Below are 18,456 nucleotides of genomic sequence, written 5' to 3'. Positions count from 1 at the left end.
TACTTTCTACTTTGCCATTTTCCTACATTTCAAAAGTCATCCTTGTATAGCTGTCTATTATTGTTATTTGGTGACTTTGGACAGTAGATGTACAAATACAAAAAAAAATAATTAGCACTGTCTTTTCTAGGAAAAAGAAATGTTTTCACTGATGAATGAGTTATTTCTTCTCTGTAAGAGATAACTATTCTCTTAGGGTGGCTATTGTCGTATTTGCTTTGCTGTCTTTTTTTTAATTTTTAGGTATATTAGGAAAAAGTATTCTAAGATTGTTTTATATCCTTAACTGAAAATACTTTGGGAAAAATGAAAGACACTAAAACCATCACTAAAAACATATTTACTTAAATATAAGCATCTCATAAATAACATCTTACTTTAAGGGGAAAACACTACTAAAACAGTGAGATTTTCAAGTTCAAAAGTGACGGACCCTTTTTTTCAAATATTATATACATTTATTTAAGATGGCCTACAAAGCTTGACTAATCTGATATGCCTTAAATTGCTGATTAAAACCATAATCCAAACAACATCAGTGTGAATATTTGCAATATGTGTAAATATCTTCACTATCTGATGAGTGATATAAATTTTTGTACTATTTTATTTCTGTATTTTAATTCCATTTTAATTTGTCTGACTACCTTCTTCATTTACCCAGGGTAAGGGTTCCCAAACTTTAGCATGTATCAGAATCACCTGAAGGACTTGTTAAACCACGTTGCTGGGCTTTACCCTCAGAGTTTCTGATTCTGTAGACCTTGAGTGGGTCTGAGAATTTGCATTTCTAACAGATTCCCACGTGATGCTGATGCTGCTGTCCCAGAGACCATACTCAGAACCAATGACCTAGAGAAACCTAGTTTTCTTATAGGAAAACTCTTCTTTTTTTCTCACGTTCTCCTGGCTTTCTCCATAACTTGGGTTTTCTCTGATAATGCCTGGAGCACTAATGTTCATACTCTTTGGAAATATAGTGGTCTACACATAGGATATGGAATCCACATCTATATGTAGTGGAGAAAGTGGAAATCTAGTTCCTCCCTCTTGCCAAACCAGAGACAGCAGCCTGTGTTGCTCTCTCTGCCACAACCCTGTAGCACCTCATTCATTTACCTCAACAAGGGCCACTAAGGAGGAGGTGCTGACCTCGTCTGGGATTGCCATTACTGTTGTTCTCACTGATGTTTTCAATAGCTCTTATCTTTCACATGCTCTTTATACAGAGAAGTTTTTCAGCAGAATTTAGAGTATTACACAGTGACAAGGAACAGTGACTGTTTTGGGGCATGTGAGCCAGAAAAGAAAAAGGGACAAAGATAAGGAAAGCAAGAAATGCCCTTGTTGAGCCCTAGGGAAAAGTAAGTCATTGATTGGTAGGCAAAGAATCCTTACCCACCAGTCCTTTAACGTCACACCTATCGCCCTTTTGCAAGGAATGATACTCTCTTTTCATTCCATAGCAAACATGGCTCGCAGTTATTCCTCTGAGACAAACAAACAAACAAACAAACAAACGTATTTGGTTTTCATATATAGTCACACAATTTGGAAACATTACCACATATACAGTTATGTGTCTGGGTGGAGTGAAACTGATTCTCTCCTCCAAAATTCACCTCTGCTCCCCATTCTTCTTCATCCTTGCAACTAGACTCTTCATCCACTCAACTAGTCTCACCAAAGAAGTTATCTTTGACTTTGTCCTTTCTCTTATCCCTACATCCAGTCCATATCTAATCTCCAGCTGCACTACTTCCAAAATGTATCCTAAGTTTGCCCAGTTTATCTCCGTTGCTTCTACACTTCGAATCTTATCATCCCTTCACCTAGTTGACTACAGTAGTCTCTGAACTGTGCTTCTTGCTCCCACTCTTAATCCTGTGCAGTCTGCTCCTTACATGTCATCCAGAATGTCCTTTCTTTCTAAAATATAAATCAGAACATGTCACTTAAAACCCTCTGGTGTCTTCCTCTTATCTTTTGAATAAAATGCTAACCCCTTACCATATCCCTATATGACGTGACCCCTTTTGTCTTTTACAATTCTCCCCTAGCTAATACTCATCCAGCTACTTCAGCCTTAATCCTAGACCATACAAGTTTGTTCCCACGTTAGAGCATTGATACTTGCTGTTCCCTCTGCCTGAAATGCTCTGCCCCTGTAACTATGCAGGGCTGCTTTCTTGTAACTAAATTCTTGGCTCCAAAGTCACCTCTTCATTGAGACTTCTTGAGCATCCAATCTGAATTAGCTCACCAATCCCTCTTCATCCTGCATTTCACTCTTTACATCTCCTTATCTTAATCTTTTCATAACATATATTCACACCTGACACTAACTTGTTCACTTGTTTACTGGCTATTGTCTTCTCACAGACAAATGGAAGCTCCATAAGATCAGAATCCCCTGTCTTATCTGCCACTCTATCTTCAATTCCTTATGAATGTCCAGCATAAATGCATTGAACGAATGAATCACTGATTATTATAGCTCTTAAAGAACAAGGTTGAGGGGCGCCTGGGTGGCTCAGTTGGTTGAGCGTCCGACTTCGGCTCAGGTCATGATCTCGCGGTCCATGAGTTTGAGCCACGCGTCGGGCTCTGTGCTGACAGCTCAGAGCCTGGAGCCTGTTTCAAATTCTGTGTCTCCCTCTCTCTCTTACCTTCCCCCATTCATGTTCTGTCTCTCTCTGTCTCAAAAATAAATAAATATAAAAAAAATTAAAAAAAAAAAAGAACAAGGTTGATTCATTACTTGATTATTTCATACCTACTGCCTCCCAGAAACTATTTGAGGAGGCTATGAAAGCCCCATTAACACTAATCATATTGCTGTTGTTGAAAATTAGGGGTCTAACTTATATTCAGCATCAAATACATCTCTGGCAGCAGTGGGATCCTAGTATATGCTAAAATTGCTGTTCACTGCCCTTAGGTGAAATAAGGCCAGAAAATATATAGAATAGGAGTATTTTCTGCTAGTATAAAGGTTTTTAGATATTCTGCTTAGGATATAAAAAACTATATTTCACAAAACTAAATAATGTTTTCTGATCTCCCAAGCTGAAGACCTCATAGTTCATTGATGAACAAAGCAAATTAAATAGCCAAAGTACCTGGATCCTAGTAGTTTAGAATATGAAACAGAAAAACAATAACATTTATTTACAGAGGACATATATAGTCAATATAATAATAGATAATATATATTATTTACTATGTATAAGGCTTTTCACATATTAATATATGTGAACTTGTATGATCCTTACATCAATCCAGTGAGGTAGGCAATATTATTACTCCCATTTTACATTTACTATTTATATTTATTGTAAACTGAGTCACAAAGGCGTTAATTAACTTGCCCACAGTTAGACACAGCTAATTAGTGGTGAACAGAAAATACTTAGAAGGAAATGTAAATGAAATTTTTAAAATCTGTAACATATTTATTTTGGAGTATGATTAATTATGAACAATTGTGAATAAGTTATCTGTTCATATATTAACAAGTTATCAACGTTTCTTGTGTTTAAAAAAGTAAACTTGTGTGTTGTTTTAAAAGTAAAACTTGTTAATTATCATCCAAACAATACGATGTAAAAACCTTTAAGTCAAGCCTCTAGTCTTAGCAGACGGCTTATTCTTTTAACAGGAAGCTATTAAAAATGTGTTCTGCATCCCAGTACTGTTTTTGTGTGTTTGTTTTTGCTTTCAGGCAAGTGTCATAGGACTAGATCCTACTTTGGAAATGTGTCTAGCCACAAAAACCATGATCTAGCCACAAATAAATTAGGATTAAATGTATAGCAAGATAAATTCAAACCTTCACTCCTCCAAGCCCACAGATGGTTTAATTTCTCTTAAGAGAGGATGCTTCTACTTTTCCTATGCATTAAGAAAACAAATGATTTCCCCCAAATAAATCCATACATTCATTAGGATCCCGTTTCCTCAAGGCATTCTACTTGAGATGAGAAATATGCAAAAAGGTTTATAAAGCATCTATAATTAATTGAGTAGATAAAACATGAAATGTATGCCATAGAATGATCTCAGCTGTAGAGACCATAGAGCAGTGAGCTACTGCTAACCAAGAGGGGAAAACACCAGAAGGTCAGAGGAAAGGGAAATCACTGTGGGCCAGAGTGAAATGGGAGAGCTTGGAGGAGAAGGAATTTGAGGTAGGCCTGAGAGCAAGGAGTGATATTTGGAAATAAGAAAGAGGGAGCAATGAAAACTGAATGAGCAAGGGCGAGAGAGTAGGAAAGAAGCCCTTCTATTTGGGGAACAGAGGGTAGAAGAGTTTGGCTGTTGTGGATGTCCATGTAGGCGTGGGAGTAATAAGAAGTAAGGTTACTATGACATTTTTAGGCTAGACTGTGAAGAATCTTAGATTCTGTCCAAATACGTTTGATTTTACACTGTTGTTGCTGGGAACTGAGGGTTTCTGAGTTGGGCAGTGATATAATCAAACAGATGCTTAAGAAAAACTCATGCAGTCATGAATCTTCAGGAGACAGGGAAGTGAAGAGACAGGAGGGCGAGGTAAGGCATTTTGGAACACCGTGTAACTCTGATTGAGAGCTATGGCTGGTCCTTAATGGCCATTAGGAGTTTAAAAATACTTGCAAAGCACATACTTTAAACTTAGAGTTTAAAAACAGACTTCCATTGCATTTGCTCTTTGAAAACTAAAATGTACATTATAAATCCTTCAACAGAAAATTCTGTCAGTAATACTTCTGAAATACCTTCAGAACCCATCCACTATCACCCTACCATCTTCTTTACTGCCACCATCAATGCTCAGGAACTTCCCTCTTCCCACCCTTTCCCCAATGTATGATATTCTCTATATAGCAGCCAGGGTGACTCTTTTGCAATTGAAGTCAGTCAGTATCACTCTTCCACTCAGAACCTCCAAAGTCTCTCCTTCACACAGAACAAAATTCACAATCATGATGGTGGCCTCAGAGCTGCCTCTGCCCTATTTACTACCACCTCCCCCATTCTGCTACAGCTACTCCATCTTACTTACTTGACAACAGTGTGCTCCTCCTTCAGGGCCTTTGCTTTTACTTATCACTCTGCCAGAAGTCTCTTTCCTGCAGTGTTTGTAGGATTAACTGTCCCCTTCTTACCCACATAGGGGTCTATTCAAATTTTATCAGAGAACTTTTCCCTAACTATCCGATGTCAAATAACGCAACTTTTATCAATTCTATCCCTACTCTTTAAATAAAAAACAAAACAAAAAACTCCTTTTAAGTCATCACAATTCCAGACTTTAAGATGTATTACAAAGCTGTAATCATCAAGACAGTATGGTATTGGCACAAAAACAGGCACATAGATCAAAGAAATAGAATTGAGAACCCAGAAATGGATCCACAAACATATGGCCAACTAATCTTCTACAAGCAGGAAAGAGTATCCAATGGAGAAAAGACCATCTCTTTAGCAAATGGTGCTGGGAGAACAGGACAGCAACATGCAGAAGAATGAAACTGGACCACTTTCTTACACCATACACAAAAATAAATTCAAAATGGATGAAAGACCTAAGTATGAGATAAGAAGCCATCAAAATACTGCAGGAGAAAATAGGCAACAACCTCTTTGACCTCAGTTGCAGCAACTTCTTGCTTGACTTGTCTCTGGAGGCAAGGGAAATAAAAGCAAAAATGAATTATTGGGACCTCATTAAGATAAAAAGCTCCAGCACAGCAAAGGAAACAATCAACAAAACTAAAAGGTAACCAACAAAATGGGAGATTATATTTGCAAATGACATATTGGATAAAGGGTTAGTAACCAAAATCTATAAAGAACTTAACAAACTCAACACCCAAAAAACAAACAATCCAGTAAAGAAATGAGCAGAAGACATAAATAGACACTTTTCCAAAGAAGACATCCAGATGGCTAACAGACACATGAAAATATGCTCAATACTGCTCATAATCAGAGAAATACAAATCAGCACCACAGTGAGATACCAACTCACACCTGTCAGAATGGCCAAAATTAACAACTCAGGCAACAACAGATGTTGGTGAGGATGTGGAGAGAGAGGAACACTTTTGCACTGCTGGTGGGAATGCAAACTGGTGCAGTCATTCTGGAACACAGTATGGAGGTTCCTCAAAAAATTAAAATAGAGCTTCCCTGGGACCCAGCAATTGCACTACTAGGAATTTATACAAAGGATACAAAAATGCTGACTTGAAGGGGCACGTGCACCCCAATATTTATAGCAGCACTATCAACAATAGCCAAATTATGGAAAGAGCCCAAATGTCCATTGACTGATGAATGGATAAAGAAGATGTGATATACATACACAATGGAATACTACTCGGCAATGAAAAAGAATGAAATCTTGCCATTTACAACAATGTGAATGGAACTAGAGGGTATAGTGCTAAGTGAAATAAGTCATTCAGAGAAAGATGGGGATCATATTATTTCACTCATGTGGAATTTAAGAAACAAAAGAGATGAACATAGGGGAAGGGAAGGAAAAATAAGATAAAAACAGAGGGGAGGCAAACCATAAGAGATTTAAATACAGAGAACAAACTGAGGGTTTCTGGAAGGCAAGTGAGTGGGAGGATGGGTTAAATGGGTGATGGGCATTAAGTAGGGAACTTTTTGGAATGAGCACTGGGTGTCATACATACGAGATGAATCACTGGGTTCTATTCCTAAAGCCAAGATTACACTGTATGTTAACTAACTCGAATTTAAATAAACAAAACAAAACAAAACAAATCCATATATGCTGGCTGGGGTTTTTCATGGATGGCCTTTATCAGGTTGAGAACGTTATGTTCTATATTAGTTTACTGAGTATTTTTATCATGGAGGTGCTGGATTTTGTCAAGTGCTTTTCATCTATTAAGATGATTGTGTGGTTATTGTCCTTAATTCTATTGATATGGTATATTAATTATTTTCAGATGTTTGGAGACTTAGTTTTAACAAATGATATTCTAACAGGGAAAAAAAACCTCCTTTTATCAGTTGATTATTATCTTCCCCACCAGAACATCAGTTTTTGAGTGCAGAGAATTTTTTTTATGGCTGACTCCCCAGTTCTTAGACAAAGGCCTGAGATAAACACTTAGTAAATACCTGTTATTGAATTACATAATCTTTGGGTGCCTTATAGAGTTAGAGAAGGGCTGTCTTCTGGGGTTCCCTAATACTCCAGATGGATGTTGCCCTTCCCACTCTCAGTGGGTAGGAAAGGAATCAAAATCCAGAAACATGGCTTCTATAGAAGGAGATAGGAAGAATAGCACCATACAATCAGAGGTGTTTGCCGAATTTGTACTGCCTCTTCACCAAAGCTATTGGCTATTTTTGAATTGAAAATTTTTCCTTTAATGCCAATGACATATGTTAACCCCATTGTGCCAAAGAATGCTGCAGGTTCATCGAAGTCCATGTGTACTTCTTCATGGTGTCCAGATACATTGTTTCCATTCTCCCCTGGCATTTGGGTGAGACCCTGTGACAGTCCCAGCCAATGGAAAATGTTTGCCTCTGTGTGCCACTTCCAGGTCTGGCCCATTAAAGAAAAGAAAAGAAAAAAAGCAAATGAAACAAAAAACAAAACAAAAGCCCTTTCTGCACATGTTCTTCTATGCTCTTTCCCTTTCTGTCTGCTAGATGTTAATGCTCCGGGAAACCTTGGAATCCACATGCTGAAGCTTGGCATAACTTTTGTCTGCCTGGGTCTCTGAATGACAGCACAGAGCAGAGCTACCACTGACTTGAACACCTGCCTGTTGATTTTGAGCCATTACACACTGTGGGTCTGTTTGTTAACATGCAATATTTGTCACCTTCTTACTTTAAAAAAAAATTCATTGCTTGTGCGAAATTCAAATTTAACTGGGCACCTTGTATTTTTATTTGCTGAATCTGGCCACCCTACAATAAGGAATCACATTTAAATTCCTTACATATCCACCCAGAAACTTGTACATGAAGGTGTATAACAGCATTATTCATAATAGCCAAAAGGTGGAAACAGCTCAAATGTACACCAGCAGACGGATATATGAACAAAAAGTAGTATATCCATGTAAGGAATATTATTTGGCCATAAAAAGATATGAACTGCTGATACATGCTACACAACATGGATCAACCTGGAAAATGTTACGCTAAGTGGAAAAGGTCAGTCACAAACACCCATATACTCTATGATTTCATTCATATGAAAATCCAGAAGAGGGGAATCCATAGAGAGAAACCATAGATCACTGGTTGCCTCAGGCTGGGGGGAAGGGGAATGGGAGGATAGGGAGGCTAACAGCTAAAGGACTCATGGTTCCTTCTTGAGGTGATAAAAATGTTCTAAAATTGACTGTGGTGGCAGTCGCACACTTCTGTAAATAGTCTAAAAATCATTAAGCTGTACACTTTAAAATGTACAACTATACACTTACAGTATATGAGTTATATCTCAATAAAGATGTTTTTTAAAAACAGTCCTTACATGACTGTATGTCCCAGCAAGCTCTAGCATCTGTGTCACTGCTCTGCTGCCTTAGCTACCACTTAGGAAGGCATTAAGCATTCCAGAAAGTGATCTTTAAAAGAGGGAGTTTAGGGGCGCTTGGGTGGCTTAGTCGGTTGAGCGTCCGACTTCGGCTCAGGTCATGATCTCACAGTCTGTGGGTTCGGGCCCCGGGTCAGGCTCTGTGCTGACAGCTCAGAGCCTGGAGCCTGTTTCCAATCCTGTGTCTCCCTCTCTCTCTGCCCCTCCCCCAGTCTCACTTTGTCTCATTCTGTCTCTCAAAAATAAACAAATATAAAAAAAAATTGTAAAGAGGGAGTTTAAATTGTGATATTGTATAAAAAGCAAGTAAATAAAAACCTTGATTCTTCTTGAAGTGGTGTTTGACAAATAAAGAATTTTTTCAGTCTCCAAATATAATCTTGCCTGAAAAAGTAGATATGTAAATTATGAATATGTATCTCCATAAAGCTTTTTAATTTTCTCTCTTAAAATCTTCATTTTCTACTACTCAAAAACAATCCCTCCAAATACCTCTCCTTAGTTAAAATATATTAATTATATAACTGCTGGAAAGTACTTTAGAAAACATTTTTTTTACATTTTTCTCCATACAGTCACAAGATCACTATACTTCCCACCAATTTTAAATTTGTAATATATAAGGAATACCAACATCTTCATTTTTTTTAGCTCACACGATTGATATTACCATGACAACTTACCACTAGAAGGGTAAAATTGGTTAAATTCTCCTACTATTTTATTTTATTTATAACATTTAGATTTTAATGCATGGCTCTGCAGTTCAGATGAAAATGCAATAGGTTTAAAAGTTTTTTATTTAGGGACACCTGGGTGTCTCAGTCGATTGAGCGTCTGACTTCAGCTCAGGTCATGATCTCATAGTTCGTGTGTTCAAGTCCCACATCGGGCTCTGTGCTGACAGCTCAGAGCCTGGAACCTGCTTCAGATCCTGTGTCTCCCTCTCTCTCTGCTCCTCTCCACTTGCTCTCTCTCTTTCAAAAATAAATAAACATGTGCTGACAGCTCAGAGCCTGGAACCTACTTTGGATTCTGTATTTCCCTCTCTCTCTGCCCCTCCCCCCACTCGCTCCTGCTCACTCTCTCTCTCAAAAATAAATAAACATTTATTAAAATGAATTATTTAAGTCATCTATGATTTTGATTTGAAAAAAGCAGGAATTAGAGTAATTTCTAATATTTTTGACATGAACAGATGAAAATTGCACTTATTTTATCATAGAAAGTTACCCATGAAAAAATGAGCAAAAATATTTTTCTTTGTAGGTATCAGTTAACGAAGTCAAGCGATTTTTATCACATATATTGGAACGAAGAAAATTGATTAAAGTAATCTATCAAAGAGAAAATGCCTTAGGAAAAAGGAAGATTCAACGTAAATTAAGAATAAGAGGAATTCAAAATAAAGATCTCTCAAAAAGAAATAAAAATCATTGTAAGTAGAATTCTTTCTAACATAAATTTAAAATTACTTGATGTAATCTAAAATAAAATTTTAAATCTACTTTCTGAAAACTCTTAGAATATAGTCATAAATATTTATATACACAAAAACTTTAAATTTTGTGAGCTTCTTTTAGATTCAGAATTTGTTCTGATGATAATAAGCAAGGTTGATAATTAGGACTCATGGATTAAAAAAAAATCTCCAGGGGTGCCTGGGTAGCTCAGTTGGTTTAGCATCTGACTCTTGATTTCAGCTCAGGTCATGATCTCACAGTTTGAGTTTGAGCCCCACATCCAGCTCCTCACTGAGAGTGTGGAGCCTGCTTGGGATTCTCTGTCTCCCTCTCTCTCTGCCATTCCCACTAACTTTCTCTCACTTTCTCACAAAAGTAAATAAACATTTTTTTAATCTCCAAAATTATGTGGAGAAAACACGTGTCAGTTATTCTGCTAATAGAAACACTCATGCTGAAAACAAACCAAAATTAATATAGTGCCCCTTTTTTTTTCTAGTCTAGCAATCTAAATCTCTTCCTAGTAAAGACATACCTGGTTAGTTGACAGATTTCTCTGGATGCAAGAAGAGTCTAGAAAATATAAACAATGTCTCCATAGCTTCTGTGTTCAGCAGTTAACTAGCCCTCAGTTATAAAATTTAGGAATCATTTCCAACATTTAATCATTTCCAACAGTTTCATGAAAACTATCTCTTTTCTAACAGATACGTATGAATTTCTATTTTATTAGCATCTTATTTAACAGAGGGAAACTTCTTTGGCAGACAAAAATTAAGGATATCCGTTTTTAATGGCATTATAAAATTATGAACATCTTAAATTCATTTTAAATCTAAGTCATATACATTGAAACATTAATTTGACAATTTTTTGATATAGAAACATGGCTTGCCTTCTATTTAACATTGGTCTAATGATTGGCATTTCTAGTACAAACCACACTCAAACTGCATCATCCATGATTTCCCATCTTACATTTTCAATGAAACAAGGGACTAAAAACATTTATGGAACAATCTGTGAAGAGAATCCTTCCAGATATTTGTAGACTTTTTCCTCAGTAATTTATAGATGCTTCACCTACTTAAATTGAATAATTATTAAGGGCTCTCCTTTATCAAGTTTTTTCATTGTTTTCCAGTAATGTTAACAGAAACACATTTTCTTTTTGTAATCAGTTTACATATTTTTTAATGTTTTAGCTATTTTTTAGAGAGAGAGCACAAGTTGGGTAGGGGCAGAGAAAGGGGAGGACAGAAGATCTGAAGCAAGCTCCATGCTGACAGCAGCGAGCCCAATGTGGGGCTCAAACTCACCAACCATGAGATCATGACCTGAGCCAATGTCGGAGGCTCAACCGACTGAGCCACCCAGGTGCCCCCAGTGTACATATTTTTAATTCAATTCTATAATTATAGTAAACAGGAAAACTGGCACAAAAACATTTGGGATCAAACACTCCTGATCATTGGTAAGCGTGCAAGGTGGGGGAACAGAATTGAACACATTTACTAAAGGAGAATCCCACTACCTGCAAGTATTTAGTGTGCTGTAGACATCAGTAAGAAAGTTAGATAGAGGAAATGAAAAGTGTTGATTAATTTGGCAAGTAAGGAAGGTACAGATTGTTGAAGGAGCTTCTGCTGTTTAAAAGAGTAAATAAGAGGGGCGCCTGGGTGGCTCAGTCAGTTAAGCGTCCAAATCTTTTTTATGTATATACTTTATTGCCAAATTGGCTAACATAGTGTGTACAGTGTGTGCCTGGTTTGGGGGGTAGATTCCTGTGGTTCATCACTTACATTTCTTTTAATATGATTTATTGTCAGATTGTCTTAAGTGTCCAAATCTTAATTTCAGCTCAGGTTATGATCTCACAATTCATGAGATTGAGCCCCACATTGGGCTCTCTGCTGCCAGTGTGGAGCCTGCTTGGGATTCCCTCTCCCTACCTCCCCTATTCGCAGTCTCTCTCTCTCTCTCTCTCTCCCCCCCCCTCAAAATAAATAAGTAAGCTTTTAAAAAAATAAAAAAAGAGTAAGTATATCACTACATTGTACACCTGAAACTAATATAAAACTGTATGTTCATTATACTGGAATTTAAAAACAAATAAAATAAAAGAGTAAATAATACCACCCTTCAAAAAGAGATCTCTTTCCCTTATGTAGAAGTGGTTACATTATACCTAATAATAACAAATAATAAGTTATTTTTAATTGAGAATTTTCTATATTGTTTTAAGTGCTCTACCCAATTTAAGATAGGTTATATTATCTCTACTTTATAACACTTGAAATTTGCAGCACAGAGAAATAATTTGCTTAGCATTATGAAAGTTACCTAGCAGGAAAACTAGGATTTGAACTTAGATGGTCTGGTGCCAAAGTCCTCTAGCCATTATGCCATATGCTTCTCATAAAAGTAAGGTGACAATAATCAAGAAATTTTAACGTCATGCTCCTGAAAATGGCTTTGGGCAAATATTGAATTACATGATAAAGATGCTACAATTTCCTGACCACCAAATTTACTTGAAGGTTTTGAAGGAAGTAAATAATAGTAAATAATTGCAAACATCTTTATTTTAGACCTCACAACTATAATGTATGCAAAAGACTTCAAAATTTGTTTTGATATCAAAACGAAGACTTCAAAGAAATGCCTTCCTGTTCTCCAGACCTCTAGAGAGTGTTACATGCATTCATCACTGACTACATGAATGTTCCAAGGACATTTGAGAAGTCCTGTCTTATAACAGTCTGAAGATTTACATAAATTAGAAAAATATTTCTTCCTGACAGAAGTACATATAGAAGGGTGGTCACTGCTAATAAGACCAATAGATAGAAATTGAGAACTAAGGGACTCCAGAGGACTCTTATTGATTCTAGTTGATAATTTTTTATGTGAGTCTTATTTGATAATTATTTTTAATTGTTTTACCTTAATATTTAAGAGTGTTTTCTCCCACATTTACTCCAAAAGGCTGCTTCCCTGCTCAGTTGAAGAGTTCTAGATATGACATAAAAATGTTGACATGCGTGGACTTGAAATATCAGGTAGAGCTCTGATAGGAAATAAATGGCACATTTAAATTGAGTCCTTTGAGAAAAAGTTTAATAAAGGGTTTGTTGATTACATCAATTAATTAATAAGCTATTCTCTCCTAATTTTCTCTCACTCAAAATTTTGATCAGCATCCTTCCAATCTTTTACCCCACGTTTTTTTTAGAGGAATTAACAAGATACGGCCAAATTTGGAGCTTAGAGCCCACAATAATTTGCCATAAATCTCTAGGATTATATTTACCCACTGATCAACCAGATAAAAATCTAGTGATGAGGTTGAGAAAATAAAACCGTATTTACCAGAATGCCTTGTACAGTGTGCACTGCCCTTGTTATGGAAGATACCTTAATAGGCATTTGTGGATAGAAGGGAGATAAACATCCCCTCCTGATCCCCTACCTCCAACTCAACACAGAAGCCTGGTGTCATCTGATTCCAAATATTTACACATGGAAAGAAATTGCACTGTAGAGCCAGGGAGAAGAATTTTGTTATTTTTGTAAAAGTAAGAAGAGAGAATGGGAGAACAATGGGAGAAAGCAGACATAAGGATCCAGAAAGGTGGTTATTGACTGCGCTAACTTGAGAAACCAGCACAACTCCAAAGTTAGGGGAACCCAAATGATATTTTAAAATTGGTGATGCCTAAGCTGACCATTAAAAGTTGTTTTTGTTCTTAGAATTAATCATCTTTCATTCTGCTCTATGAAATCATTGGTAAAAATCTATATTCCTGACAAATGCTTTTCAAGAGTGAATATTCTTTTGAGACAACTTGAAGAGTTATTGGTTTCACTGTGGGTCACTGTGAGACAGTCCAGGAACAGTACCTCTCAAATCAGGAATTAAGAAAGTAGGGAAAGCCATGGAGAAGTAACCTTCTCTAGAGGGAGGGTTTGAACTTTACAAGCTGTAGAATAAACTGGGAATATAGGTTATACATGGTTATCAAGCTGGCTAAAAACCTTGTTCAACTCTGTTCTCACTCAGTTCCCACTTCAGCATTTTACACATAGGATATCATAAGAGATGGAATATAGGTGTTCTATAAAAGTGCTGTTCCCAAGACTTACTAGTCTTCCACATACGAGAAATGAGATTTAACTTAACATTATCAAAAACCTTTCCTAATTCTTAGTGACCACATCTCCTTAACTCAAGGCTTACAAACCATGTATAATAACCTATTAGAGAAATCAAAGAGATTAACATCAAGCTGTTTCTAGAATATGAATATATTTCTCCACATTTTGAAAAGAGAGAAACTGTTTACCCATTTTCCATTTTCCCCCTACCTAGAATTTGTCAAATAATAACCAATAGCATTTGCACTACCATTACTTCAAGGCAAGATCTGTGCCTGGCATTGTATCTGTCACATACTTAATATGAATCAATATTGGCTGAATTAAATTGAGTTGAATTCTTTTTATGTAAAGCTAGGATATAAAATCAGGTCTTCTGACTCCAATTTCAGCATTCTTTGCAATATACTACACTATAAGCGCTACATAAACATAAGAGAGCCTTCCATTTTTAGAGTATATTTGAATATTGTTTTACAGCTGAACATAATGCTTTCACATCCATTCCATTTTTTTTAATGGCATGTTCATTTTCCCTTTAGGTATCTTTTCACTATAACTTCAATAGCAATCCTTTTTTTCTGAGACAGAATTGAGTATCATAGATTAATTACCTTTATTAAATTGTTAGCAAGACAAATCAATAATTAATCATGCACTGGGAACAATGGAGCATATTCCTGCTGGCAACTGGAACACTACTTCTAAGTCCTTCCTGACAAGTCCTTACTGGCATTTCTTGGAGTTAATCATCATTAATTTTGGTGATCAGACCAGATCACTACTATGTTCTTGATTGGAGAAGTTTGTCTTGCAATCTTGCTTTAAGCTTGTCTTGGCATTCTTTTTTATCACTTCTGGGGTCTGTGACCATTTGGCTAAGTTTATCATGTGTATTCTACTTTATTGACTTTGGAATATATGTGGAGGACATTGCTAAGTGCCATTCATATCCCCCCTTCAATGAGATTCTTAGAGCCCAATTACTGGAAGTGTAGTTCACAGACAGCCTTCAGCAGTGAAGAGACTGTCTCAGGTGCAGAGAGGCATGTAGCCCGAGGTCATACCTCTTCCCTAGGGCTGCCAATTTCCAATGACTAATCTATTCAGGAATATAAAGTCCTGACCATCTCAGCCTAACTTGAGATGGAGGGCCAGTCAACTGTTTCATTAGCCTTGCATCACAGCTTCTCCCTCTGCCTAATCCTACTTTTTCCCCAGGAGTGCTTCCCAGGGGTGCTTCTTAATAAACACCCTGAACTCTTAGAGTCTGCTTATCAGAGAACCCAAACTGCATACCATTTAATACCTTTCTTATTGCTGAATTTTTTTCTTTAAATCAACAGAATGTTTTTTAATAAGTTGATTTTAAAAGAAAATTACTAAATCTCTCCCATTCTAGCAAAATGGTAGGCTAATCCAGTAGGAAAATCCTGCTACTATAAATACCTAAAACTAATGCCTAAAATATACCAAATTCCCCCCCCCGCTCTCTGTGTGTGTGTGTGTGTGTGTGTGTGTGTGTGTTTAATGCAAAGCTGGTTCACAGGAAACTGAAATCCTCAAGTGCTAGAAGTGATGAAAAATAAGGATGTGAATTGATGTTTTGGCAGACTGTGATCAGAGCTGGTAATGCATGAGCCTTGGATTTTTAAATCCCAGGCTGGGAAAATCAAAAACACATTGGGATTTTTGACAAGACAATTGGAATGAAGAGCTATGAATAAAACTGAGAGTTTTATAGAGTTGTGCATGCAGTGAAAGGAATATTAGGAAAAAACAGATAAGCCACCTACCATTTTAGGCAGATATCAAGGAAGTTCTTCCTCTATTTAGGCTCTCACAGGGAAAAACATCTCCCTGAAAAAACCTACACCACAGCCCTGTACCTTATACAGATTTGAATTTGAATTTATGCTACCTGGTTTTTTTTGGTAATTTCAAGTCAATATGTTCACATATAAGAATTTCCTTCCATCGGTAAGATGAGTCTGCAAAACTGACAGAAGCAACACAAAACCAGTTTGGAAAAACATTTGCACATTTCCTACATAAAAAGCCTTGTTGAGGATGAACTTACAAGAAAATTTTATAAATTGCACCAATTTAAAAAAATATATCCATAACAAAAAATCTACTCAGACTCAGTTTGCATGTACATGCACCGACATACATACATGTGCACAACATAAGACATAGCACGCCCAAGTCTTGATATAATAGAACAACAATGTGGAAAAAATTGTGGAATAAATATATGTTTAAGTTGTTAAGAAACCGTAAGAAAAAAGAGAGGTATCATGAAAAAAGGAGTAGACATCTGTGCAAAAGAACCAAATAGAAGTAAAAAAAATGAAAAGTATGTTCATTTAAATTAAGTGAATGGCTTAAACAGAAGATTAGACACGTGGAAGAAAAGGTTAATGAACTAGAGAAAGATCAGAAGATACTGCCCTGAATGTAGCCCAGAAAGAAACTAAGAGTTGAAGGACAGAGACCTTTAGATTAAGACAATGTCAAAGATATATGCTATTTGAAAGAGATATGCTTAAAACATGACTCAAAAAGACTGAAAGTCAGTGGATGGAAATGATATCACAGCCAATACTAAGCAAAAGAAATCTGATATTTTATGCAGTATAGACTTCAAGGTAAAGCCATAAATAGGGAGAAAACATTATCACATAGTGTTCAAAGGAATAATTCACCAGAACGATATGATGTTGATGTTGAAAAATTCAGGAAAATCTATTAAACCATGAAAATTAATGGAGTTTGGCAAAGTTGCTGGATTTAAAATTAATATATAAAAATAAATAGCATTTCTGTATATGATACAAAAAACAATTGAAAATTAAACTGCTAAAATATTATTTAAAATAGCAATAAAAACTAAAGGTACCTAAGAATAAATCTAACAAAATATCTACAAGATGTTTAAGAAGTGGAAAAACATAAAACTTTATTGAATAATATAAAAAATACCTGCATAACTGAAGAGTTTTTATGTTTCTGAATGGGAAGATTCAAAGTTTAAGATATCATTTCTTGCCAAATTAGTTTCAAAATTGCCCAAAGGGGTTTTCATAGAATTTAATAAGCTAATTTTAATAGTATATATGAAAACAAGTCTAAAGACAGCCAATATACTTTTGAAGTAGAATGAGAAGTGGAACTTGCCCCATTAGATTCTTACTATAAAGTTATATTGTATAAAAAATATGGTATTGACATATGGATTAAAAAAATAGAAAAGAGTCTAGAATCGGTCCCATATATATAGGGGAATTTGGTATATGACAGAGGTATTACAAATCAGCTGTGAAAAAATAAACATTGTATGCAGGCAACTGATTCTCATTTGGAAGAAGAATAGGATCAGATCCCATTCTCACCTCATACACCAAAGTAACTTCTAGGTGGATTAATGACCTAAATATGAACATCAGAACTTTAATAATAATTTAAAAAAAAACATTAAGATATTAATATAAGAAAGGAATTCTTACAAAAGACTAAAGTAAAACCATGATGCCAAAATTCATAAATTTGACTACCTTAAAGTTAAAAGTTTTAATAGGTATTTTTAATTATAGAGTGAAAAAGAACCCACACGTTAAAAGAAGATATTGTAACAAATAGAGCCAAGAAAGAATTGGTTGTATAAAAAACACCTACAAATCAACAGGAAAAACAAGTAGAAAACTCAACAAAGGGGCACCTGGGTGGCTCAGCTGGTTAAGCGTCCAATTTCAGCTCAGGTCATGATCTTGCAATTCAGGAGTTCAAGCACCACATTGGGCTATGTGCTGACAGCTTGCAGCCTGGAGCCTGCTTTCGATTCTGTGTCTCCCTCTCTCTCTGCCCCTCCCCTACTCACACTCTGTCCTTCTCTCTCCCTCAAATAAATATTTTTTTTTAAAAATTTAAAAACTGAACAAAGGATACAATTCTTAGAAAAAAAAACCAATAAATATACTTAACTAGTAAAAACTAGCAGAAATTCAAATTTGATAAAGATTTATCATTTCACATTGATAGGCAAGATTAAAAGATCAGATAACCCCTAAGCAACCCAGAATTTAAGGAAATGAGAACTCTTATACATCACTGTTGGGAATGTATGTTTGGTGCAACCTCTTTGAAGAGCAAAATTGTGATATCTAGTAAAGTTTAAGATGCTTATATGCTATACTTGGCATATGTACTTTTAGAAATATATCCTACAGAAATTCTCACATATCTGTATGA

At 35.9% G+C, this 18,456-nt stretch overlaps 1 protein-coding gene across 2 annotated transcripts in view; it reads left to right on the top strand.

Annotated features, from left to right (window-relative positions):
• The first annotated feature begins 9,859 nt into the window (after positions 1-9,859).
• Positions 9,860-18,456, top strand: part of SEL1L2 (SEL1L2 adaptor subunit of ERAD E3 ligase) — a 90,795-nt gene continuing 82,198 nt past the window's right edge. For both annotated transcript variants that reach the window (XM_047069858.1, XM_047069855.1), the window contains exon 1: positions 9,860-10,022. The gene's annotated coding sequence lies outside the window, so the exon portion shown is untranslated. The remainder of the gene's footprint in view (positions 10,023-18,456) is intronic.

Source organism: Lynx rufus, unplaced genomic scaffold (assembly GCF_022079265.1).
Source record: "Lynx rufus isolate CCGP_SWC_20201006 ecotype Redwood Valley unplaced genomic scaffold, mLynRuf1.p SCAF_8, whole genome shotgun sequence".
Lineage (NCBI taxonomy): Eukaryota > Metazoa > Chordata > Mammalia > Carnivora > Felidae > Lynx > Lynx rufus.
This window is presented reverse-complemented; position numbering and strand designations above follow the sequence as displayed.